This window comes from Phacochoerus africanus, chromosome 16 (assembly GCF_016906955.1).
Source record: "Phacochoerus africanus isolate WHEZ1 chromosome 16, ROS_Pafr_v1, whole genome shotgun sequence".
Classification (NCBI taxonomy): domain Eukaryota; kingdom Metazoa; phylum Chordata; class Mammalia; order Artiodactyla; family Suidae; genus Phacochoerus; species Phacochoerus africanus.
Window position 1 is genome coordinate 2,179,836 of NC_062559.1, and position 26,649 is coordinate 2,206,484.

Genomic DNA, 26,649 nt, shown 5'->3' on the forward strand with positions numbered 1-26,649 from the left:
GAGTCAGCGGGAAGCTGCCTGTGGAGGTCACCGCTGTCACCTGCTAGTTGATGGATTTTGTCTTGAAGGTGACTCCGTGCTGAAGAGACACTTCATAAATGGACCCCTTTCTGACCAGCCCCACAAATCTTAGCCCAGATTCACTGCGCCCCTTACTCTTCTCCTGCCTCTTCATAAACCGCTAAGGACTCTTGTTGGCTCTGTGGCTGAAGATGCCAGGATCTGAGCCCCACAGAGTCAGCATCTGTGTTCTGGATGTACCACCACAAAGGGCACCCCCAGGACACAGAGAGCGCTTGGCGGGCTTGCAGGGCCCTGAGCCCCGCGTGCAATCAGAGTCGGGGTACCTGTCAGCCCCCGGCAACCCCCGCCTTGGCTCTGGAAGCCGTGCCCTCCGTGAGTCCAGCTCTTGCTGGGTGTGATCCTTTGGTGCTGGCAGAGGGAGCGTCTGATGAGCAGCCGTATGGAGTAAGTTATTCACCAATATTTGTGGGCTGGCCACGCAGCAAGATCACTTTTATCCTTGCAGCGTCCAGTGGTGGGTGGGGCTGGCTCGCATGGTTCGGGAGACCCCACGGTCAAGAGTTCGGGAGTGTTTACACCACAGAAATGGACAAGCACTGGCATCAAGCCCTCACCCTGCTTGGCCTGCCCATGGCTGCGATGCCACGGGTAGAATCATGGCATGCCGTCGGACTCAGGTTACACCAAGGCTGTTATTCCAGACTCTACCCAGGTGGGGTCGTGAGGGTTTGAAGGACATGATTTGATCCATGCAACACCCATGCTAAAAAAAAAAAAAGAGAGAGAGAAAGAAAGAAAGAAAAAAGCCGTGTAATAACAGGCCTGTAGTTTCATTCTTAAATATCAGCCAGCTTCCTGAAGGTGATGAAAGGTGGAAATAAAGCACCATTTTTCATCTCCCGAGCTAAGGTCCTGGTATTCCCGCTGCAAATTAACACGGCCGCGTTTATTTTTGCTCTTTGGCTGTGAGCGGATAACAAGCATTTTCTTGGGACCATCCAGTGGGAAGGCGGCTTGTGCACTTTTTAGAATCAGGTAGCTTTCAGGCACGGACACACCGTCACGGATGCATTGAGAACACCGGCGTTCCTAACATCTTCTAATTGTGCTGATTACATCAGGTCATTAAATCAAATAACTCCGGCCCATCTCCCTAAATCATTGGCTATTTCAAATACATGCATGATTTCGAGCTAAAGTATCTAGATTTGCTACCCTCCCCCACCAGATTTTTCCTGTTAAGTCTTGGTTTGGGAGTTCCCTGGTGGCTCAGCAGGTTAAGGGTCTGGTGTTGTCGCTGCTATGGCTCGCTCCTGTGGTGCACGTTCGATTGATCCCCGGCCTGGGAGCTTTTGCGCGTTGTGAGTGCGGCCCAGAGAAGACCTGGTTTGGACCATTTGTCCTTTGCTGCCTCTTCCGTGTCATTGTCCGGGTTGACTCCCCGCAAGGAACCCTCTGGACCCTCCCTAGAGCCTTGCTGTCTTCTTTCTGTCCCTGCTGGCACGTTTGAAGAAATTCTCCTATAAACAATTCAAGATTGCTTGAAGGAAAACCCACCATTTTTCTATTTATAACTCCAGAGCTCACCAGCATATCAAAATATGCCTGAGCAAATAAGTGTCACTGGGGGACCAGTTGCCAGCACCACACCAGGGCCGCTTGGTGAATCAAGACACAGAGAGCAAAGGCCCTGCCCGATGGGCTCGAGTCACCAGGAAAAGTGCCGGAGCCGGAATTGGGCTGCGCACCTGCCTGGACCCAGCCCGCTGAGGCTCAGACCAGCCTTTAAGATAACTTCGGAGGCATCCCTGGTAGGAAAATAAGACAGGTTGGCGGGCTCAGTGCCGGTCCTGACCTGGGCTCCCGAAGCGCCCAGACAAAGGCAGGTGGGTCGCCTGGCCAGGGGATGTGATGAAGCCGGGCTGCCAGTTCCCGGCGGCCACCAATACAAGGTAGAGCCCAGGCAAGGTGACAGCCCCTACTGTCAGCCTCAGAGCACAAAGGAAAAGAGTCGTAAGGCTGAGAGGACCCACCCATCTGCAGCCAAATCAGACGCATCAGCTGTGGTCCTCTTTCCCCCGTGAAGGGACGGAACGGGACAGTGGCCGTCTGCCCGCAGAGAGGACTTGGAGCCTGCAAGTGGGCGTCCTGGGGCTGGGCTGTGGGAAAGGGGGGCATGGAGGCCTGTCTGCCCGGCACACGCAGACCAAGATACAAGTGTCCCTGCAGCCTAGGACACTGTACTGGCCCTATAATGTCCCTCAGTTTTATTAGTCACTTGATGTTCAGTAGGGAACTCCGAATGCCGCCCCTGCTACCAGAATTGATGAAAACACCCTCTCCAAATAGCATCCATTCCCGCCACCCCCAGGAGGTAGCAGGGCAAAGGTGGGGACAGCCAGCGGTGAGGTCCCCCAGGTGAGGGGGCAATGCACACACACGGAGATGCATCTTAGAGGTGACCGTGCGGAGCTCATCAGCATCAATCGAGGAAAGGCAGTGACGACTTTGGGAGCCTTCCCAGGACCTCGCACGGGCACCCCGCTGTCTGCGGAAGGCAGCGTCTTGCACAGGACCTGTCTCCTCAGGTGATTTGCTCAGAATTACAACCCATGACGTCGCCTCTTCTGGTCTTTCGTGCCCTGCACTTTCTGAACCCGCGGATCTGGAACTGGCTTCAGCCAGGTCACTGGAGGAGCTTGTCGAGACCACAGATACTTAGGGACGTACCGTTAGAGAGTCTGGTTCCCGGGGGGCGAGAGTGGCCGAGGCATCTAGACTTTCACGAGGGCCCTGGTCGAGCCCACGTGGGCGGGGAAGGGACCGAGCCTTTGAGGATGCAGCTCTGGCAGGCGGGCCTCCAGTTGGCCGTGATGGGGCCGTGTTGCCGGTTGGGTTGTTGGGAGTGGAAAAGCGGGGGCAGAAGGGAGCAGGTGGGCAGAGGAAGGTGGGGGGACTCAGCCAGCCCCTTTCGGGGGGGGTGTCCATAGCTGGAGGTAGGGCTGGGCCACGTAGAGGCACCATGTCAATCGGTCAGGCGTGGAAGCGGCTCCTGGAGGGACCCGTGACCTCGAGCAGGGCAGCCTCCTTCACCCAGGACCGTCCCCAACAAGCCAACAGGAAGGCCGTCTTCAGGCAGCGCTTCCCGGTGTGGGACCAACGTCTTCCCTCCCGGTGCAGCTCTGGCTGCAACTCAGCCTCCATTGCAGCCAAGGGGCTGCGTTTGGACCTCCTGCCCGACCCCGTTTGGCTCCTCCTGGCGGCTCCCCTTCCTTCTCCAGCTCCTCCCAGACTCACAGATCTTAGTTCTGGATACATCCGCCCCCCTCCCCGCCACTCCCCTCTGTACCGTCGACTTCTCTCGATCGGCTGCAAATGAGCATCTTTATTTATCCTGCGCTGTCCCCCGTTGTGCATGGTGCGTATGTCACGTATCACCGACGTCACAACGGCTCCTGTGTCCTCAGGACGTCCCCGTGTGCTCAGGTGAGCATCGGAGGCCACTAGGGTCGGGACCTGCCTTCTGATTAGGAAAGGGAAAGTCAGGCACCTCTCTGAAAAGCCATAGGACTTGGGCAGACCTGGACGAACCCCATCCCAGAGCCGAGGGTGTGGGGGGATCTGCCTTGTGGGGCCCCAGGAGATTGAATTCGCACCTTGTGGTCATTGATGGAAATAACCAATGAGGCAGGTTGGATGGTTAAGCAGAGGGAAACCCTGATGGGACGGACACGGAAGAGGCTGGGAACGAACAACGAGGGAAACGGGAGCTGGACGCAGGTTCGAGAGCGGCGATTTGTGTTCGGAAGGAGTGCTCCTGGCTCTGGAAGGCCACACATCTAAGGGCTCCTGGCGCCTTGCAGCATCGCTCTACTCCTTTCCTGCATCCGCTCAACACACATCACCGGGCACGTACCACGTCCCCTGATCCAGGACTGCACATCCTAGAAACAGGAAATGCCCCACGTGAGAAAATGTTAAGAGAAAACCCAGGGTCCACGTTTGGGAACCAGTGTTGCTTAAACCGTAAAACCTGTCTTGACTCTTTTGCAGTTTTACTTAATCTGAGGACCTCCTAGGGCGGGAGGTGGCGGGGTTTGTCCTGCACATTGGTTCCATCAATGAGGCAACAGGGCACCTGGCATTGAAGTGCCTCCCCTGTCACACACGTCCTTCCTGGAAGGACCAGGACCGAGGCACCATTCCTGCTGAGGGTTCCCCTCAGCACTGGGCTGCCTTCCTGGTGGGGACTGGAAATCAAACCTCCTGGGCATTGTCAGTGAGACATAACTCCCTGTGGCCACAGTAGGCTCGGGTCAAAGGCACGTTCCTCCGGAGAGAACAGGGCAGCAGCTTCCTCCTTGAAGCCTCGACGCATTTAGCATCTGCAACCACCGTTTCTTTTTTGGAGACATGTCCTACATCCCCCACTACATCCTGAGTCCAAAGGGACAAAGGGATGTGCCTTGACGCTCGCCCCACCCAGCACTGGCCCCGGTGGAGTTCATGTGTCTTGATGGGTCTGTGCACGGCGTTAGCAGCGTCATTAGTGGGTTGGGATAGACAAATACCTGTCTGTTGTGGAGAACAACAGTCAGCAAGAAAAGGGAACTCAGCCAGAAGGTAACACTTGAAAGGCTGGTGGTTTTCACCAGCAGTTGCTCAAATGGAGACACAATTAGCCTGGAAGAGCCATATACGTATTTTTTATTTTTACAGCCGCACCTGCAGCATGTGGCAGTTCCAGGGCCAAGGGTCGAATCAGAGTTGCAGCTGCTGGCTACACCCCAGCCACAGCAGCATAGGGTCCGAGCCGCCTCTGCGACCTACACCCAGCTTGAGGCAACACCGGGTCCTTAACCCACTGAGCGAGGCCAGGGAGCGAACCCGCCCCCTCATGGCCGCTGAGTCCTGAGCCGCAGCAGGACTTCCCATGCACATGCTTTCAACAGGTTTCAGACCAAAAGAAACCCGAAGAAAAGGTTAACCAGTGCACACTGCTGTCTGTGACGCAGGTAGAAGATGAGAACCCGCTGGACAGCAGAGGAAGCACCACTCAATACCTCGTAATACCCTATATGGAAAAAGAAACTAAAAAAGAATATCTCTAAATCTGTAAATGACTGAATCACTTTGCTGGAACTAACACTTGGAACTAACACGACGTTGGAAATTAAGTAGCCTTCAATTTAAACGAACAAAAGGAAAAAAGAAAATGTGGAGTGAGTGCGTGTGCGTGCGTGCGTGTGAGTGCGTGTGCGTGCGTGTGCGTGTGTACGGCTTGCCTTTACTGTGGTCTGCAAAATGCCTTTAAACAGGACTTCACTCGTCCCGTCTGCTTAGCCTGGGTTTTGACCGTGGTCCCAAAGCTCCCGAGCTCCGACCTGTCTGATGTTTTCGCTCTTTCCGACCCTGTGTCGCGTGTTGGCTGCAAGATGACAGAGAAGGTGAAGTTTGCATGATCCATAATTATGGAGAACCCGGGGGCTTCCATGCCAAAGTAACAAGGTTAATACCTTTTTGACAGAATTTAATAATATGGTTTTATAATATTTAATTTTCTTCAGAAAATATCTCCCAGTAGGAAGCCCTTTTTTTTTTCCTTTGCTTACCTAAACGTTATTACCTGAAAACAATTTCCTGGCACAAAGAATTTATTATGTAGACTTGTGATCTGGTTCTTATGGGCCTTTGGGGAGCGATGGATTAACTGCGAGTTAATTTGGACGTGCAGCTGGGGTTGACAAGCAGCGTCGTCCGCTTGGTGGGTGTAAGGGCAGATACGTCTGGATTTATCTGATTTTAAGGACAAGCGACAGAGGGAGAGTTTGCTTGCATCTCAGGTCCCAAGAATTCCCTCTGCTTCCGTCAGTTTCCTTTGCGTCTGGCTGGGACACAGTCCCCCTGCCACGTTAATTTGGCTCCCCCGGGGTTTCCGCAGTGGCAGCACTACGGGGACAGAGCATTTCTGCTAAATGACCCAATTACCCTCTTTAACACCCCAAACAGTGATTTACATCTGTGAGGAGATTCCTGGCGTCGTCTTCTTGCTAAAATCCTGGTGGTAAAACGAGGGAAGATAAATTGGTTCCGTGGAATCTATTCCGATGAGGCGGGAGCAGACGTTTCCCAGAAAGACAGACATCGCCCACGAGGCCTCGCATCTGGATTTTAAATGATTTCTTTTGAATGATCTAAATAGAACATCCTCGGAAACATTGCACTAAAGGGGAATGACGATTTCTGGGTCCTTCCTTGGCGAGTCTGTCTCCCTCCCTCGCCATCCCTCTCCCCCCTCTCCCCTCCCCCCCTCCTTCCCCTCCCCCCTTCCCCCTGGGTACCCAGTGCCCCTGGAGGAGGAAGCAGACAGGGTGAGCCCTGGTGCCCCAGGGGCCGCCCTGGACCAGCCAGGCAGGTGCAGGAGGACCCGGGCTCAAGCTCTGAGCCCATGGTGGCTGCATCTGGTCCTCAGTTGACGTCCAGCTCCACTGCCCCTTCCTCAGCCATCTCTCCTCCCAGGTTGCTTGGCAACAGGTCGCCCCCCTGGAGAGGTCCGGCTGCGGTCCCTTTGGGGGGGGACCTCCTGGGAAGAGGTCAGGGCTGGGGAAAAGGATAAAGCGAGGCCGTATTGGGAGTGGTAAGACCGCGAGGCACAGCTCGCTATCCAATCATAGAGAAGGGGTTCCGGATGGGGCATCTCCCCTGAAGGCTGTTGCGGGCACTGCAGGCTCGGCTTGTGTTGTCTTCCTCGTCCTCACAGAGCCTCCCTGTGTTAGGTTCTGTCCCCTTCCTCCCTTCCTTCTTTCTTCCTTTTTTGGGGGTGGCCACCCCAGCAGCATATGGAAGCACCAGCCAACCTGAGCAGATGGTGGCCGTGGCAGAGTGGAGGCCACGCTGTGCCTGCGTGGGTCCCTCTCCCGGAGGCTGATGGCCTTTCCAGCACTGCCGCCCAGTCAGCCACAGGCATGGACGTGCACGCAGCACCATCTCTTGGGAAGATGCTGGTCACTAGAGGACCGGTCGATGGCATGGACTCTCCTGCCAGTGGGAGGGGCGGAGACTCACCTTGACCGGGTCCAGTGTATGTCCCAGGTATGGGGAGGCCTTTCCTGCCCACAGGCTACCAGAGGCTTTGGTCTGGTGACACAGTGTGGGCGTAGAATCTGCTTGGACGGAAGGACCCGTCTCCACCCGGAGACGTCGTGGCAGTCACACAGGACCGTGGTGGACACGGCTCCTTTCCAGGGGTCACTGGCCAGCTGGGGGATATATTTGGAACACAGCGACTCACTGGAGCCCCTTGGCCTGGTTTGGGGGGTAAGTGGACAGGTGTAGCAGCTGTAACCTGGAAGGAACTTAGTGTGGAGAGAAGGATCTGGTCCCCCGACCCCACTGATAATCAGGATGGGAGGTTGCACAGGTGTCCATGGCAGCCTCGGGACCAGCCGCAGGGGTAGGGATTGGGGTTCATCACACCAGCTCTTCTGGGCCAAGTTTCCCCAGGAATGGAGACTAGACTAAGCAGAAGGCATGGAGCTGTTCCCACACGGGGTTGACGCAGTATGGGAAGCAGGGGCAGCTGAGACCCCAGGTATGCCCGTGGGGTGTGCCATGCCCCCCACCGCCCCCGCCCAGGTGCCCAGTGAATGATTCCCCAGAGCTGCCCTCAGCTGAACAGGGCTACCCACTCACGTCCAGGAACTGGTTACTGCCACGTCCTCTTCTCTGGGTTTGGGGCAACTCGGAAGGACCATCTAGCCCCACAGCTCCCCCAGGTCATTGGCTGCTCCATAATTCATTCACCTGCACGTCCAGCCCGTTTGGGCGTCCCTCCTTGTCTTGTCTTTTTTTTTTTTGTTTTTAACTTAAAAAATGTTTTTAACTAAAGTACTGTTGATTTACAGTGTTGTGCCAATTCCTGCTGTATGGAAAAGTAACGCAGTCACACATGTACATGCATTTTTTTTCCTCCCAATATCTTCCATCATGTTCCATCACAAGTGACTGGATGCAGTTCCCTGGGCTGCACAGCGGGACCTCATTGCTCCTCCTTCTAAATGGACGAGTTTGCATCTACTAACCCAAACTCCCTGTCCCTCCCCCGCCCCTTTCAACCACAACCGTGTCAGGGAGTCTGTTTCTGTTCTGCAGATAGTTTCATTTGTGTCCTGTTTGAGATTCCACATATAAGTGATATCATATGGTATTTGTCTTTCTCCTTCTGACTCACTTAGTATGAGAATCTCTAGTTCCGTCCATGTTGCTGTGAACAGCACCATCTCATTCATTCCCTACTTTTCTTAAAATCATGCCTCCTAAGAGTATCCCCCCCCTTTTTATTTTGCAGACTAATCTCTGTCTTAGATTCTATTTGTTAGTGCACCTATCTTGTGACGATGACGTGAACTGCTTTTGAAACATTAGAAACTTCACTCCTGGAATTGTGGGGATTTTCCTATTCATGTTAGGTAAACTCTAAAATTCTTGATGGTATCTCTGCCCAAGTACCTAATCAGCAAATCACAGCAAAGTTTTTGCTCCCAAAGCTCTTTTTTCCTGGGAAACTCTTAGCCTGCCCCCGGCTCCCGCCTCGCCCCAAATCCTCAGGACAGACTCTTGTCCTGTTTCCTGTAACCCGGAGCCTGGACTCCACCAATGTCGATACAATGGGCATCGTTCACCAAGTTAAAACAATCAAGATGTTGTCTGTAGCTGGGGATTGGGCATGAGCACTAGACAAGCAATTCCTTCCTCCTGCTAAGACAGAAAAGTTAGTTGCTACCCTCAAGGACCGTTGGTTTGATTTTTAAACAGTTTCAACTGTGCCAATTTCAAAATAAGGCTAAGCCACCACCGTGCAATGTTAGCTGACACTAGCGGTGGTCATTGCTGCTATGATTTATGGTTCAAAAACCTTGCCTTGAGCAGCATTTTATAGTCAATGAAAGGCTTTTAAAGAATTATCTCCATGGTTTTCAAAACGAACTCCCGAATATCCTAGGGGTTCTGCAGGTGTGCCCTGGAGTTTCCAGGGTAAGGGAGTGTCCAGGGCCGGGTTCCAATAACCCACTCTTCTTCAACCCAAGTGGATCTGCTTTCCATGCTGGATTTCCTCCTGAGATGTCTTCTGAATAGTGTAAATTCCTGGACGAATCCAACTTGCACGATCTGCTTGGGGGCTGAGGTGGGCGTAGAAGCTGCTTTGATCCAAAGTGTCTCTTAGTCTCTTTGTTTCTTGTCCTGAAAGTCGTTTTCCAGTGAACTTAGATGATGACCTTGCCAAAAATCTTTCAGCGTATTCTTGTACGGCTAGCTTTTATGGGACTGTTAGCATCCTGCTGCTGTTCTGTGAGCATGCGTGCCCTAGATGCCCGAGCAGAAGCGGCAGCCGGCTGGGCTGAGTACGGAGGAAGCAAAGCAAAGTGACATCCACAGCTCCCCTCCAGGCAGTTCTGGGCATCCGGTAAAGTCCTCCTGCTCGAATCCAAGGACTTTCGTTTTTAACAGAAAAGATCACAGGCATCTAAGATAATCCATCAGGGGACAGTTTTAATCGGTGAAAATTAGCAGTGGTGGCTCTGATCACAGTGACATCCATCACCTTTAAGGACACAAATGCTCTCTGGCTTTGCTTTTGGTTTTGGTTTTGTTTTCATTGCTCAAATGAATGTATCACCTCTGTAGTTGTACAATGATCATAACAATCTAATTTCACAGGATTTCCATCCCACAGCCCAAGCACATCTCCCCACCCCCCAAACTGTCTCCTCCGGAGACCGTAACTTTCTCCATGTCTGTGAGTCAGCATCTGCTCTGCAAAGAAGTTCCGTCTGTCCTTTTTTCAGATGCCACATGTCAGGGAAAGCATTGGATGCTGGTGTCTCCTTGTATGCCGACTTAACTCAGCATGATAGTTTCTAGGTCCATCCATGTTGCTAAAAATGCTGGTATTTCATTCTTTTTAATGGCTGAGGAATATTTCATTGTGTATATGTACCACGTCTTCTTGATCCACTCCTCTGTCAATGGACATTTAGGTTGTTTCTGTGTCTTGGCTATTGTAAATAGTGATGCAATGAACATCGGAGTACATGTGTCTTTGCAAGTTGTGATTTTCTCTGGATAGATGCCCAGGAGGAAAACGTAGGCCAAACACTCTCTGACATAAACAACAGAAACATCTTCTCAGATCCACCTCTTAGAGTATTGACAATAAAAACAAAAATAAACAAATGGGACCTAACCAAACTTAAAAGTTTCTGCACAGCAAAGGAAACCCTAAACAAAACGAAAAGACAACCCACAGAATGGGAGAAAAATCTTTGCAAGTGAATCAACTGACAAGGAATTAATCTCCAAAATTTATAAACACCTTCTGCAGCTCCATACCAAAAAAACACAAACAACCTCATCAAAAAATGGGCAGAAGATCTAAACAGACAGTTCTCCAAAGAGGACATACAGATGGCCGAGAAACACATGAAAAGGTGTTCAACATCACTCATTTTTAGAGAAATGCAAATCCACCTGACACCAGCCAGAATGGCCATCATCCAAAAGTCTACAAACCATAAGTGCTAGAGAGGGTGTGGAGAAAAAGGAACCCTAGTACACTGTTGGTGGGATTGTAAACTGGTGCAACCGCTGTGGAAAGCAGTATGGAGATTCCTCATAAAACTAAACATAGAACTACCATTTGATCCAGCAATCCCACAAATGCTCTTTGTTACAGATATCCATAATAGTTCTGGCAGCAACACCCTCTAGTCAGTGCTTTACTATGTGCCAGGCTTGGTTATAATTGCTGATTGTAATAACTCATTTAATCCACACAATTCTTTGAGATCCGTGCTGCTAATAACTCAATTTTTTAAGTGAAAAATTGGAGGCCCAGATGTAAAGGAACTTTGCCAAAACCTCATGGCTAAGACGTGGTAGAGCCTGGAGTCCACCCAGGCCATCTGCCTAGACCCTCCCATCGTCATAGATCACAGTATCATGATCATGGCATGGCCAGTAGCCCTGCTAAGATTTAAGGGCCCTTCTGTTTTTATCCGAAGGACAAGGAATTCCAGGATAAAAGAAAGAATGCTGGTCTCCTTGGTTTTGACTATTTGTGCATGTCCTTTAAGTGGGATTGTGGGCAAAGAAGTATGTTCTAGAATGATCAAGTATGAGCCCTTGCTTACATTCTCCCATTAAAATGCAGCATCTTGCTGGGAACAGTAGCATTTGCCTGCAGAGGCCCCTTGAAGGCACAGGACCATGGGAGGAAGACCACAGCATGCGGGAGCCACTACCTGGTCACACACAGAAGAGTGACAGTGGTGCACTCGGGCCCTGTCGCATGCATGGAATGAAGGTGTTGTACGGAGCCGTCTCATGTCTTGGCTTCCTGTGGCTGGCACAGGAAGTCCATGCCTGTGGTGTCACAGTTTGTATTGGGATATTTGCAGTAAACGGTACCCAGACCTGAAGCTGGTACTGCATTGACTCTTACTGAACCCCTGACCCTCACCCCGCAGCAGGAGTAGCTGATGAACACCCACATCTGTGTTCGAGCATCTGTGTGTATTACCATGTCTGTTTATTAAGCTCACTGGACTATGAGATCCTGGAGACAGGGATCCCCCATGTGGTTTTCATCTTTCACATGCAGAGTGCCTGGCACAGCGTGGATGCTCAGTAAACAGTTCCTGGGAGGATTGATCAGGGCGTGGAATCTCAGAGGGAAAACATTCCCTGGGACTTAGGGAAGGAGTGTTACGGATGAGTGATGGGACCAAAAGGAATCTGTTGGTCCAGGGCTTCCCTCAGGGAAGGCTGAACTTCATAAACATTCCTTCAACCATCTGACTCCCACAGAGGGAAAGGAGGACAAAGAAGGCTTTGCCCAGGTAGAGACGTGTGCCTAGGACCTGACGGTGTTTTGGCAAACCCAACAGGGAGTGCCAGATCAGTGATGGTCCATCAGGGATCCTGAGCAAGATAGAAATGGCCAGTCATCAGCAAGAGACTTCCACGGGAGAGTAGGATAGCAGGTTGAAAGTTGAGTGGTCCCTGAAGACACTGAGTAGCAGCTGCCACCCAAATGCACTTACTCAAAAAGAATGGCAAGTTCTTGTTTGAAGGGTGATCTGAGCAGCACACCTTCATCACTGCCCCAGAGGCTGGACAGGAAGGTGTCATGTGTGTGTAATGGGTCCTGGAGACTGGGAAAAGACAGAATGGGGCAGAAGAAAATTTGAAAAGATACTGACCAAGAATTTTCCAAAACTGGAGTTCCCGTCATGGCGCAGTGGTTAACGAATCTGACTAGGAACCATGAGGTTGCGGGTTCGATCCCTGCCCTTGCTCAGTGGGTTAACGATCCGGCATTGCCATGAGCTGTGGTGTAGGTTGCAGACGTGGCTCGGATCCCGAGTTGCTGTGGCTCTGGCATAGGCTGGCAGCTACAGCTCCGATTAGACCCCTAGCCTGGGAAACTCCATATGCCACAGGAGCGGCCCAAGAAATAGCAAAAATACAAAAAAAAAAAAAAAGAATTTTCCAAAACTGATGAAAGACACATTCATGGAGCCCTAAAAATTTTAGCAGGACAAAAACAATAACTGCACCGAGTATGTCATAGTCAAACTGTAGGCATTGGGGACATAAATAAGTCTTAATATAAGGCAGAGAAAATAAGCCTGTCCTTCAGACAAGCAACATGAAGAATATTGCTGACTTTTCAACAGAAAACATGGAACCTGGAAGACAATGGAAAGACGTCTTGAAAGGGACCTGTTTTGATGTCCCAAATCTACATCGGAGTGGCAGTCACACAGATCTGAGAACTTGGTAAAAATGTGCTGAGCTGTATATCTTTAATGTATGTACCTCATTGTACGTATGTGATAAATTTAATAAAATTATCTACAAAAAAGGACTGTGTGAACATATCCAAAGAAGGACTGTGTGAACATATCCAAAGAAGGACTGTGTGAACATATCCAAAGAAGGACTGTGTGAACATATATCCAAAGAAAAAGCAAATAAAAACATGATCTTATTTACAGTTTTGAAAGATGCTTTGGATCCTGTGTTTGGAACTGCTTATAAAGGAGAAAAAGTAGAAGCTAAGGGCCCTTTAGGAGGCTAATGTAATAGTACAGGCAGATGAGGGAGGCTATAGTAATAAAAAAGGAGAGAAGTGGGAAAATATCAGATGAGTTTTACAGGAAAGTAGCTGGATGTGGCGTATGAAGGGAAGAAAGAAGTTAAGGATGATTCTTAGGGTTTTGGCTTCAGCCACTAGATGGATGGTGGTGCCATTTACTGAGATGGTGATTAATTTGAGAAGTTTGCATGGAAGATAAAGGATCCCATTTTTGATGTGTTTTATTTCAAATATTAGACATCTAACTAGAGATGAAATATCAATTTAGATCTTGCCATTGTTTTTATAACTTTTAATTTTGATTTCTATTTAATTATGAATATATGCTTATATGTATAATATATACTTTTTATAAATGCAAAACTGTGATTATTTAATATATACTTTTCAGTTACTGTGTCTTTCTTTTCCTTCTTCTTTTTAAGTTTGCCTCCTGGGTTCCCTTTCAGGCTCCACCTTCCTTATCCCTAGCTGATTGCATCAATAGCCAACTAGGTATCCTTGTGCCCACTAGTCTGTACTCTGGGTTGTCACATAGGAGGTGATCATTGCTTGTTTTGCAAAGATCAGATTATGTTATACAGACTTTTCTTCTTTTTTTTTTTTTTTTGTTCTTTTTTGGGGGCCACACCTGTGGCACATGGAAGTTCCCAGGCTAGGGATGGAATTGGAGCTACAGCTGCCAGCCTACATCACAGCCATAGCAAGGTGGGATCCAAGCTGAGTCTGTGACCTACAACAGAGCTCATGGAAACCCTGGATCTTTAACCCACTGAGCGAGGCCAGGGATCAAACCTGCATGGATATTAGGTGGGTTTGTTATCACTGAGCCACAGTGGGAACTCCTGTTTTACTGTCTTTTCTGCATCACTCAGCAATTTCTCGTGGAAATCCCGACAAGTGACCTTGTTGAGCTTGTATTGAATGGCTGCTTTATGTTTCGTGGTGTGGACACTATCATTAATTTAACGATTCCTCAAAAAGGGTGTTAGAATTGTGGCAGCTTGTTCTGGGAGGAGACGATCTCCCAGCCTGGCTCTGAGCAAAGGTGCTCCGTCCTCCCAGGTCCTTTGATCTTTGAGCTCCCGGCCTGGCCCACAGCACCAGTCTGGATGACGGTCAATAAGCCATTGATTGGAGCTGTGTTCCGCTGTGCAGATCAGCTCCTGAGACCCCAGCATTTGTTCAGTTTAATTCAACAGCATCGACTGAGCAAACACCAGATGACGTCCAACTTTGAGGGATTTTTTTTTTCTTATTTGAATTTAAAGACACTCAGCCCAGCACTGAACCATGTGTTTCTCCAGCTGAATCTTCGGGGCCCCAGCATGAGCATCGTGGGAAGAAAGTTGTGGCTCCATTCAAGCTTGTGATTTCTGACCAGTCACATGACATCGTGGAGAAACAGGTGCTCTTCTAGGCAACTTGGAATCAAAGATGACTGTGCTGGAGACAGGATTAAGATGGCAGAATAGAAGGACCAGCGCTCACCTTCTCACATAAAAACAACAAAATTACAACCAAGTGCTGAGCAACCTTCAACCAAATGGACTGGAAACTTTCAAAAAGATACCCTAGTCCAGAAGACAAAGAGGAGGCCACATCAAGAGGTAGGAAGGGCAATTACGCAATATAAGCAACCCCATGCCTCCCAGGTGGGCAGACCCACCAACGGGAAAGTAACTGTATCACAGACTCACCTGCAGGAGTGATAGTTCTGAGCCCCACATCAAATCCCCATGCTGGCACGGGGAGAAAGGGCCCCTGGAGCATCTGGCATTGAAGGCCAGTGGGGCTTATGTGTGGGAGCTCCGCAGGCCTGGGGGAAATGGAGACCCCATTCTTGAAACGTGCACACAGACTTTCACGTGCACTGGGTCCCAGGGCGAAGCTAAGTCTCCATAGGAATCTGGGTCAGACCTGACTGCAGTCCTTGGAGAACCTCCTGGGAAAACAGGGGGTGACTGTGGCTTGTTGTGGGGGAAGGGCACTGGAGGCAAAGCTCTTGGGAATCTTCATCAGCGTTCTTGGAAAATCTGGCCCCACCCATCAGCCCTGAGAGGCCCCAGGCTAAACAATAATCCAGATGGGATAACAGCACCACTCATCAGTAAACAGGCTGCCTAAAGAACCCCAGGCACACGGCCACCTCTAATCTCACCCAGGGACTAAGCCCCACCCACCAGAGGGATAGGAATCAGCCCCACCTGCCGGTGGGCGGGCACCCATCCCTCCCATCGGGAAACCTACAGCAAGCCCCCTCATACCGACTTCAGCCACAAGGGGGGCAGACACCAGAAGTAAGAGAGGCTACAACTCTATGGTCTGCAGAAAGGTCACCACACCAAATACCTATACAGATGAAAAGACAGAGAACTATAACCCAGATGAGGGAGAAAGACAAACCCCAGAAAAACAGCTAAGTGATCAGGAGATTCTCGGCCTCCAGGAAAAAGACTTTAGACTGTTGATGCTGAAGATGACGCAAGACATTGGAAATAAACTGGAGGCAAAGATGGATAACTTACAGGAAACACTGAGCAAAGAGATACAAGATATAAAACTTAAGCAAGAAGAGAGGCAAAATACCATAACTGAAATAAAAAATTCATTGGAAGCAGAAGAATGAATAAGTGGAGTGGAAGATAGATTAGTGGAAATTACAGATGCGGAACAGAAAAGAGAAAAAAGATTGAAAACAAATGAGGAGAGTCTCAGAGAACGCTGGGACAACGTGAAATGCACCAACATCCGTATGATAGGGGTGCCAGAAGGAGAAGAGAGGGAGAAAGGGGCAGAAAACAATTGTGAAAGAGATGATTCTTAAGAAAGAAGTTGCACCGTGTAAAATAAAAAACCCTAGAACTCAAATCCCAGGTGATTTTTTTGTTGCTGTTTTTGTTCTTTTCTAGGGTATATGGAGGTTCCCAGGGTAGGAGTCGAATAGGAGCTGCAGGCGCCAGCCTGTGCCAGAGCCACAGCCACACGGGATCCGAGCCTCGTCTGCGACCCACACCACAGCTCATGGCAACACCAGATCCTTAACCCACAGAGCGAGGCCAGGGATCGAACCTGTGTCCTCATGGACTAGTCAGGTTCCTTTCTGCTGCGCCACGGCAGGAACTCCCTGTAACGCGCTCCAATCCCTCTAACGATGTGCAGATACTCTCTCCCCGTATCACTGCTAATTCTTTCTAAGGTTTTTCCAGTCTGATGGATGTCAAGAAATACTTGCTGTCATTTTAATGTATTTTCTTACCATTAATAAATTTGAATATATTCTCATATTTTTGTCACTTGCATGTGATGTTCTGTGAATTGCCCAGTCATATCTTTTAACAGTTTTCTGTTGGTTAGTCTTTATTTTTTTGTCTAACTTTTAAAATCTATTTTTAGATAACAGTCTTCATCACAGATTTAATTTTATTTATTTATCTATTTATTTATTTTTGCTTTTTTTTTAGGGCCGCTTCTGTGGCATATGGGGAGGTTCCCAGCCTAGGGGTGGAATCTGAATCTGAGCTGTAGCTGCCGGCCTAGGCCACAGCCACAGCAACACGGGATCTGAGCCGCATCTGGAAACTGCACGATGGCTCATGGCAACGCCAGAGCCTTAACCCACTGAGCAAGGCCAGGAATCAAACCTGCGTCCTCATGGATGCCAGTCAGATTTGTTCCCCACTGAGCCATGATGAGAACTCCTCATTTTGTGTTACAGATATTAATTCATTGTCTTCCGGGTGACAAGTCTATTTTCTCGAATCTTGTATCTGTGGATGGACTCTCTTGATAAATCCTGAGCGTTTATTGGTGTATATGTCATCTCTTAAGGCTATGTTTTCTTTTTTAGGCTCTGAGTTTCTGCTTTTTCCAATATCTTTCCAGTACCCCGACCCTAGATTTTACATGCTGTGGCCGAAATTTTCTCACAAGGCTTTTCTCCTTCCATTGAATTTCTCCATCCTTCGAAAACTTATTTTTCACATAGGATGGTATTGAACCGTCCCTCGTCCCTCCAGGTGCATCGCGCGTTGTGTCAGCATCACTTATCAAACTGTCCAGTACTTTTCCACCAGCATGACCTATCAGTTTTGTCCCACATTAAATTCTTTCTTATCCTGCACCGCATTCTGAATGCGCTATTCAGCTCCGTTGTTCTGTCTGTCTGTGGATATACCAATATCCTAGGGATTCCACGTCGCAGGCTTTGGTCATGTTCTCATGGCCGCTGATGCCAAGAGCTCTCTCGCTGTGCTTGCTTTCCATGGGTTTCTTGACTTTTCCCGGGCACTCGTTCTTCATTTAGGTGGTAATATTTTAGCCAGCTAAAAACTTGGCAATTTACTTGGAAGTCTCCCCGTTAATTTGGGGAGAAGTCTCCCCAAATTATCACTTTTATGATAATAGGTCTTTCCACCTAAGAACACGATTGCGGCTTTATTGGTCCAGATTATGTCCTTCCATAAGATTTTGTAGATTTTATGTGGATATTGTGCCTTTCTTATTAAATTTACCTGTAAGTATTTTACAGCGTTTGTCCCTATAGTGGACATAGTTTTTTTTTTTTCTTTTATTTTCATTTTTAGGTTCTTATTGTTAGAGTGAAGAAAAACTGTTAATTTTTGTATCGTGACATATGTGTGTCACGATACTAAAATTTTAAATAAACTTTAGTAGTTTTTGTAATACAGGATCTTTGGGTTCCCAGTATCCAAGCAACCTTAGCAACCAGATGTGGTTTCATCTCCTTTTTTTCTTTCTCTGTGTTTATACAAGGCAATTTACTTTCTTGCCTTTTGGAATTGGCTAAAAAAATCTCTCTGAGGCAGTGTTAAATCATCATGCATCCTTTTCTAGTTCCTGATTTTCCTTTAAATGACTTTAATATTTTGCCATGTAGGAAAATATTTGCTGTTGGGCTTTATTAACTAATCTATATGTCCATTCTTTCCTCCTTCCTATTCTGTGGAAAGTTTTTATTGGGAATTACTGCTTTATTTTGCAGATACCTTTTAAGCCTCTGTTGATAGGATACTTTGTTGAGGTAATGGACGATTTTGATAGCCTCTTTTATATCGATCAGTTCTTGTGTTCTGCACGGTCATGGTGTGTGAGTCTCCTAATACGACGCTAATATTTTATTTATAACTTTTGCACTTACGTTTTTAAGTGACACTAGTCTATCATTTTTATACTTTTATTGGGTTTTGTATTAAAAGCTACGCTGCCTTCATAAAATGAGCCTTCAGTGTCCTGAGATAGCTTAAATAACATTATTATCAGGCATTTGTCAAATTTTTATCCAGTCCCTAGAAGGTAATCTGTTATTGCTTCTTAGTTCAATAGTCAAAATATGACCCAGAGTCAGTTAAGATGAAATTGTAACCATTGGCATAAAGAAGACATGGTTTAATGTTCTCTGTCTAAAGCGATGCCTAATTTTTGCAATGGGAGTTCTCACAGGAGAAAACTAAAACCAGTATAGGAGCTCCCTGGTGGTGCAGCAGGTTGAAGAGCTGGTGGTGGTGCTGCTGTGGCCAGGGTTCAGTCCGTGGCCTTGAAAACTCTTCATGCTGTGGGTGCTGGAACAACAACAACAAAAAGCTACGTCAAACACCATTTATTTTTACTTTATTTTATTTTTTCCCTGTCTTTTTAGGGCCACACCTGTGGCATATGGAAGTTCCCAGGCTAGGGGTCACATCGGAGCTGCAGCTACCGGTCTACCCACAGCCATAGCAACACCAGATCCAAGCCACGTCTGCAACCTACACAGCAGCTCATGGCAATGCCGGATCCTTAACCCACTGAGTGGGTCCAGGGATCGAACCAGCAACCTCATGGATACTAGTCGGGTTCCTTACCACTGAGCCACAGTGGGAACTTCCAAAACGTGTTTGTTTTACGACACCGTCCAGGCACCCCAAGGAAACGCTTTCCTTTGTAACCCTGTGCCTTCATCCACCTCTTGCGGGCGTTTCAGACAGTTGGTAAGTCTTTCCTGGTGATGTATGTACAAGACAGGTAAAGGGGGAGGAGGAAGATCCATCTTTTGTTATTCCTGTCTTAATGTCTGCACTTTTCAAGGTGGTTTTGAGTGGGAAGGTCAGCTCCACAGTGATGGTTTTATTAAAACGTTCCATGGTCTGTGTATATTTTAGTGACGGCTATTTCTCTGTTAGCCTCTCCTTGTATTTTAAGTCCTCTGGGTCTCGGCTGGCCACCCAGTGGTTTAAGGCCAAGCGTAATGTGGACTCGCAGTAATTACGCCTCTTCCATTGCACTCCGTCCGCCTGCATCACAACGTCCAGGAGCCCTGCCATCCCCACAAATGGCACATTTCAGATTCCACTCCCCAGACGCGCCCAGCCTCCTCCAGGCTGACATTCCAAAAATGGCTCAATTAGGGCTGGTTTTCGGACGCGTCTGTTGGACAGTTGGTGTTGTAAGCGGAGAAGAAGGCAGAAAAATGTGTGGTTTTCTTCACCTCGAGCAAGTTCACGCGCAACTGTGATGAGTGATTTTCTCCTGCGTTTGGGACGCATCAGGGGGACGTGGTGACTCACCTGTGCTTAGGTCTGGTCCTTGCCGCGGCAGAGGACACAGCGACCCACAAATACCCGGGCGTGGGAATGCTGGGAAAAGAGGGAGGGGACTCCTGGCCCCGTGGGCACGTGTCTTTGCGGGGCTGCCTGACTTTCCCCCTAGAGGTCAGACGGGCAGAAGCTGACGGAGCGTTGGCACGGAGAGTTGGGTCTGCGAGTTCTCTCTGTGTGGACTCTTCTTCCCACCTGCTGGCTCTAAAAGCAAGGTTTAGATTTCAGCCACAAGGTAACACACTCTGCCCTCTGCCTCTGGTCCCGTCAGCCCTCCTGTGCCCTGATGCTCATGGCTGATCAGTGGTGCATTTGGGCATCTAGCGGGGCTCTGGGTCCAGGAAACTGGTTTTCCGTGAACTTCACCTGTTGCTAATCGTGTGAACGGAATGGCTTATAGGATCTAAAACCCCCAAGTAGGTGCCATTGGTGTCCCTGAGGGTGGCCGAGAGACACAAAACAGAGTCAGCGAGCTGGGTGCTCTTGCCACTGTGTCTTCACAGCACCGATGCCCCCAGTGGGACGTGGACTTGGGGGTCACAGCGCCAGTGCACCCATGGCTGCATTTCTGGGGTCAGTGGTCTGGAAGGACCCACAGCACCCGCAGTGCTTTTTGGTGTTCCGTGTATGTCGCTCCACTCCTTTGCATATTTCCGCAGTGGCAAATACTGACCCTTTAGGTCCAGGCTTGGTTTTCAGAAATAGTGAAAACTCATTAAGAGACAAGTTTCCTGAGCGTGGCTGGTGGAGGAGGTAGGGGCTCTCTTTAGGACCAACCACCTGACATGACTATAAACTGTGTCTCTGAAGATGACCCCAGGGAGCGGGGGGGCACTCGTACCCCAGTGAGGCTGCCGCTGAAGCAAGCACACCTCCTCTGAGGCCCTCCCTGTCGGTAAAAATCCAGGCACTTTGGGGCCAAAGCTACCAGGCCAGGTCTCCAGTCACTGGAGGAAGGGCCATGAGGTCCCAGGGCTTTGTGCTGGAGCTGGTACCTCCCGACTCCACAAGAGGGGAGAGCGGCCCCACTTCTGTCCTCGCGGATGGGCCCAGGAACCTCACCACCCCCCCCCCCGCCCCCAGGGAGTGACCTGCTTCTGCCACTACTGGTGACTGAGCCCCTCGAGCTGCCCAGGCCGGGCTGGGAAGCACCTGGTCTCTTCTGACCCTGGTCCTGCAGAAGGGCTTCCCACCACCTCTGCTGTGGCTGAGAAAGAGCCGCAGAAAACTGTGCCGCTGCTGGGAGCCCCAGCACACAGCCTCCCTTCCGTGACTCTGTCCCCTTTCCCCGCTGGCCCCACACCTCCAAGAACGATGTTTCCAGGAGCCTTTGTCCTCTGGCCACTGGTGTCTGCGGCCAGTGGGAAGGGCATGTGGAGCCTGGAGGCCCGAAGTGAGTGGTGGCCCTGCCGTCCCCTCCCCCGGGCTCGGGGGCTCTCGGGTGACCCTGACTGTGGGCCCTGTGATGCTGCCTCCTTAGCCATCCTTTCCACCTGTTGGCCGCATCCAGGTGGCTCCCCATCCCCCGGGGCCCCCAGCATTTGCTTCAGCTTCGTAAGCAGCGTCCTGTGTTGGTTCTCTTCCGTCCAGAGACCTAGACGGTTTTCCTGCCTGGGTTTCTTATCAGACCGAGCGGAGACCAGCGCTGTTTGCTCACAGAGACCCACGAGGTGGACGTGACTGCGCTGGCAAAGTGAACACGAGAGCAGAGAGGTGGGGGCGGAGCTACGGGAGAAAGTCTACGTGGGGAACCGTCGAGGGGGACCTGTGGCCGCATCCAGCTTGGGGCTCAGCTTCGCCGTGAGCTGGATTCAGCGCTGAGAACGCGGAAGGAAGGAACCACACACTGGTTCTCCTTGGAGACACCCCCGCCCTGTCCTTCCCTCCTCTGGGGGACTCCAGGGTACACAGCTAAGGACCACCAGGGGGGAACGTCTCTCCACCCCTCCCGCCCCCAGGAGCCTGGACAGTGACCTCGCCGTCCGGTTATAACCGCAGGCAGAGGCCTTCAGGGCCACCTGAAGTCACGCTTCCTTTCCCCCAAATGCTGCGAGCGGCCGTCTCGCTGACTGTCCTGCGTCTGCGTGGAGAAGCATCTTTCTCTCCTTCCCCCCTTTTCTTCTCTTTCTCTGCGCTCCTCCCCCCCACCCGGGGACCTCGCCTTCCAGATAGAAACCAGAGGCGATACAGGCCGGCCTGTCCCCATGCACAGGGCGCAGGGCGGCTGCTCTCAGGGGCAGGGGGTCCGAGCGTGTTCCCTGCAGGAAACCTGGCCGCCGCCCGACGGCGTCCCGAAATCCTCCTCGGAGGAGCGATTACAGCCCGTCCCAAACAAAACCGGCAGATCCACGCCGGCCGTGCAATACACATTTGCTAATTGCTAGTGTTTCCTTTTTGATAACGAAAAAGACAGCGCACATTAAATAGAAGGAGATTTAATTTCTCGTTTAAATACAGCTGCTGTGATTCTTGTGCACCGCACAGCTGGCGGGAGGCTGGCACCGGGCCACGGCCGGGAGGCTCCGGCACGTCTGTGCCCATTGTCTCTGTGACATGCGCGCGCAGAACATCTTGGCGTGTTTGGGAAATATTTTTATTCATTCTCAGGTCTGCACCGCATCACAGAGGACGCGCCTCGCCGGCCCCACACCTCCGAGCTCTTTGCACCTGCCAGCCCGCTGTCCCTCCCTCCCTCTGGCGACGTTCTTTCTGCAAAGGAAAATCACTCCTTTTCCCCTTTCTTTTCCCATTCTGGGCAGGGGCAGGCCCGGTCGAGTACAGTATTTCTTAGGCTTGTGAAAAAAAAATTATTTTTAAAGAAAAGAACTGATCCCATGTTTTTATTTTGACAACCGCGAGAGCAGAATTTCGGGTCGGCGTCTTAAAGGGACGTTATCAATGCGGGTGCCTGCCTGGATGGGGGGGTACGGAGAGGAAGAGAAACTGCTGCCGACGGGAGTGTCATTCTGGATGCTTCTCAGAATGGAAGTAATCTCAGAAGATCCAGGACAAAATTAGAAAGATGAAAGTCTTCAAGGACGCTCGAATGTCCACTGTCTCTGATTTAGGACCTCTCCTCCAGGACTGGAGTAGTTCCTGCTCGTGTTCAATAAAAGCATCGTTGCTGCGGGGCCCTCTCGGGGTCCTGCTGTCTGAGGATGCTTTGCTTGGGAGGGTGTCACTGGAGGAGACACGGCAGCTGTCCCGGCTGTGAGGTCCCCTGGCTCCTCGCCCGCTGCCCTGAGCGATGGGCCTCAGCCCGGCGCCTGTGACCCACCGGGCCCCGTGGACACAGCCCCCCTCCCCGCTGGGCTCAGCGGAAGCACAAGCGCCGCTGGCGAGGGCTGCATGTGGTGGGCAGTGCCTGTGGCAGCTTGAACCCGGGTCCGCCTTCCCAAAGCGACTCGCTGAGTGGAGATCGCGGTCTGAGAAGGAGCCCATCCAGGTGACACGGCCACCGGGCCTCAGGTCCCTTACCTACAAGCACATCAGTCCCATCGGCGGATGGTCAGCCCGCTGACTCTGTCACCGGCCTGGGGGTCCAGGTGTGGCGGGGCTGCTTCCTCCCGAGACCTCACTCCCTGGGGTACAGATGCCGCCTTCTCCCCGTGTCCTCACAGGCCGTCCCTTTGTGTGGGTCTGTGTCCTGGTCACCTCTTCTCCAGACACCAGCCCCGTTGGATTAGGGCCCCCGTAGGACCTCAGTTTACCTTAATCACTTCCCCCAAGGCCCTGTCTCCCACTTAAAGCTCTGGGGGTTAGGATTTCTGCCTGTGGATCTGGGGGACACCATCCAGCCCACAGCACAGCCAGGTCCGTAGGGAGAGGCATTAGCAGGCGCGTCCGGCCCAGCTACTCCCGGTCCCGGGGCCTCAGAACCCAGTCTCCCTGGTGATGCAGCCACCTGTCCACCGAATGGTTCCACCCACAGCACGAGGAGTAAAGGGCACATGCTGGGTGAAGCCCTGGGCGGGTACCACAGACCAGGCACCCTCACTGCCCACCTGTCATGCCCTGGAGAACACGACTGGCTCGCCACGAACGGAGGAGATGGGGCTGAGGGCTCGCAGAAGTCACCCCACGGTGACCTGACTCAGAAGCAACACAGGATCCGCCAACTAGAGCCCAGGGCCACATCCGACCCCTGACCCGTCTTTGCCAATAAAGTTTTATTGGGATGCAGCCACACTTAGATATTATTTCACTGCTGTCATGGCCGAGTGGCGTAGCTGAGGCTGTGTAGACCACAGAGCCTAAAATACTTAGGGCTGGCCCTTCGCAGACGACGCCTGACATGGAGAACAGACCTGTGGTCCAGGAGGCGTGCGGGATGGGGGAAGGATTGGAAGTTTGGGACCAGCAGGTGCCAACTAGTATATACAGGATGGATAAACAATGAAGCCCTACTGCACAGCACAGGAAACTCTATTCCATATCCCGTGATAAACCGTAATGAAAAAAAGTTTGAAAAAAAATACATATTTATTACCTGAATCCCTTTGCTGTACAGCAGAAACCACCCCAGCCTTGTAAATCAACTATACTTCAATTAAAAAAAAAAAATTAAAGAAAGACGATGTCTGACAGTCCCTGGACTTAGATCACAAAAATTTGTCAGTGGTTGCTTTTTCTTGGGAGGCGGTCTGGCAGAACTCACTTAGGAAGATTCCGTGTGAAGTCGGTTCATTTGCTGTAACATGTGATGTGTGAGTGAGATGGAACCCCCAGGGGCCACAGCCACGTGCCTCCTGGCCTTCCCCGTCCAGGGGCCAGTGTGGATGGAGCCGCTGCACCTGCTCAGGGGAAGGGCCGCCCCGGGCCCGCCTGGAAGGGCTCCAGGTGAGGGCAGGCCCGGGGTCTCCAACAAATAGCATCGCCTGCGGAATACATCAGCAACAAAACCCAGTGCCAGAGGCGGGACCTCACCTTCGTTTCACTCTGGTTGTCATGACCAAGCTATGAAAGAACTAATTAACCAATCTTTCTATGTTTCTTATTTACAAAGTTAGGAAAAAATTGGAAATTGCTGAATAGCCACTGTGATCCAGGGGCCCAGTCCCACAGCTACAGGGGGGAAGGCGCAGCCCCAGGGAGCCGGGGCGAGGGTGGGCTGGGGCGGTCCTCGCAGCAGAGCTTGGCGCTTGGACAGTTCCTGAGCCCTGGGGGTCCGGCCCCCTCCATCGCCCCCCCAGCAGGACAGAGTGGAGGGGAGCTGTGGAGGTCACACAACTATGGGGACAGTTTGCAGTCTTATTGTCATGAACCCTCTCCTCACAACAAGCACATTTGGCAAAAAGGCTGCATAGAACTACCCTAGACATGGTTTGTGGTTTCCTTGGGTAAGTGACGTAGATGCTGGAAGCTTCTGGGGCTGGAACCCCCCTGAGACCTCGCTCCCCCGGTGGGGGGGGTCACCTCCCTCTAGCCCACCCGTGCAGCCCCCCACCCCCATCTCGTGGTTTTGTGTGAACAGCCCTGGCCAGGCGTGGGGAGCTGGGATGCCCAGAGCTTCCTCGGTGCCCTGGCCCCATGGGCCCTTCAACCTCAGGTGGAAGTCACGGCCGCTGGAGGTCAGGCTGTCCCTCTGCTGTGTCCACCCCAGCCTCTCCCTCCCAAGATCCCATTAATATCTCCTTCCATGCCCCGCCGAGCTGTCAGCTCTGGGAAGGCAGGGGCGATACTGTCCTGGTCCACTGTGTCCTGGAGCCGGCCACACAGTGATGCCCGGAGATCAGGAGCAAACAGGTGACCATCCACATTGGTGCTGACTTGCTGAGCGCCCTCTGTGTGCCCAGGACACAGCCGAGGGCACTGCCCTGAACCCCGCGAGACAGGCCACCCTGTCTGGAACGTGCTCGCTCTACTTGGGGCCTAAGACCGTGTCCCCCACCTGGAGGAGGGAGCGGAGGGCCAAGTCACGGGGGTGACACCGGTTCCCATGTGGGAAGGAAATGGGCCTCCCCAGGGAGGCTTGTGTGACCAGAGGGTGGGTGGCTGGTGACACCCAGGGCCAGAGACTCACTCGAAGGAAGCTTGGTTCTCTGGTGGCGGAGGGGCGCCTGCACCTCACGTCTCAGCCTGATTCCCCTGCATCTCTGGTCACCCCTGTCGGCTGCATCCTGCCGCGCTCCCCCCCTTCTCTCCCCAGTCTGTGCCGCCCTGCTGCTGGCCCCCCCCCGCCCCCCGCCCGCCTGTCCAGGAGCCCGCGGCCCTCTCTGTGTCCCTCGGCTTCGGCTCCCTGTCTGTCTCCTCTGACAGTCAACGTGGTGCTTTTGGCAGGGTGTCTGTGTCACGATGGCCTCCCGGGGGCCGGTGGACCAGCTCTGCCAGGGTTTTCTCTGGGCAGGACCTTCCAGAAGCAGCTCTCGGGGGTGCGGTCTGGCCACAGCCCTGCAGCTTTGGGTTCTGCGTCTCAACTCAGCTGGTGCGGCCGCTGGCCGTCTCCTCCGTGATGCTCAGTACAGGGGGGCTAGTCTTTGGCAGGGGGGCCATCAGGGCAGGACAGTGGGGCCGAAGCAGGTGGATGCCCCCCAGGGGGTTCACCGCACCCAGCACCCAGGTGCATCTGTCTGCGATGAGGTTGGCACGCCTACCCAGGAGGGGCCCAGACTTGCAGAGGGGACCTGGTGGCCCTCTTCCTTCTAGACTCACTCAGCTCCACCTGTTCAACAGGTGTTTCTTGGGCACTTCTTATGAGCAGATGCTGTCTTAAGGGCTGCAGGCACAGCACCAACAGGGAAGGCAGGCCTGGCCGGCTCAGGAGTGGACACACACACGTGCACACACACTCACACTAAATGTAAAAACATATAAGCAGGAGCCTCATCTCCCAGCCAGGAGTCAGCCAAGATGGAAGACGGCAGAAACCTG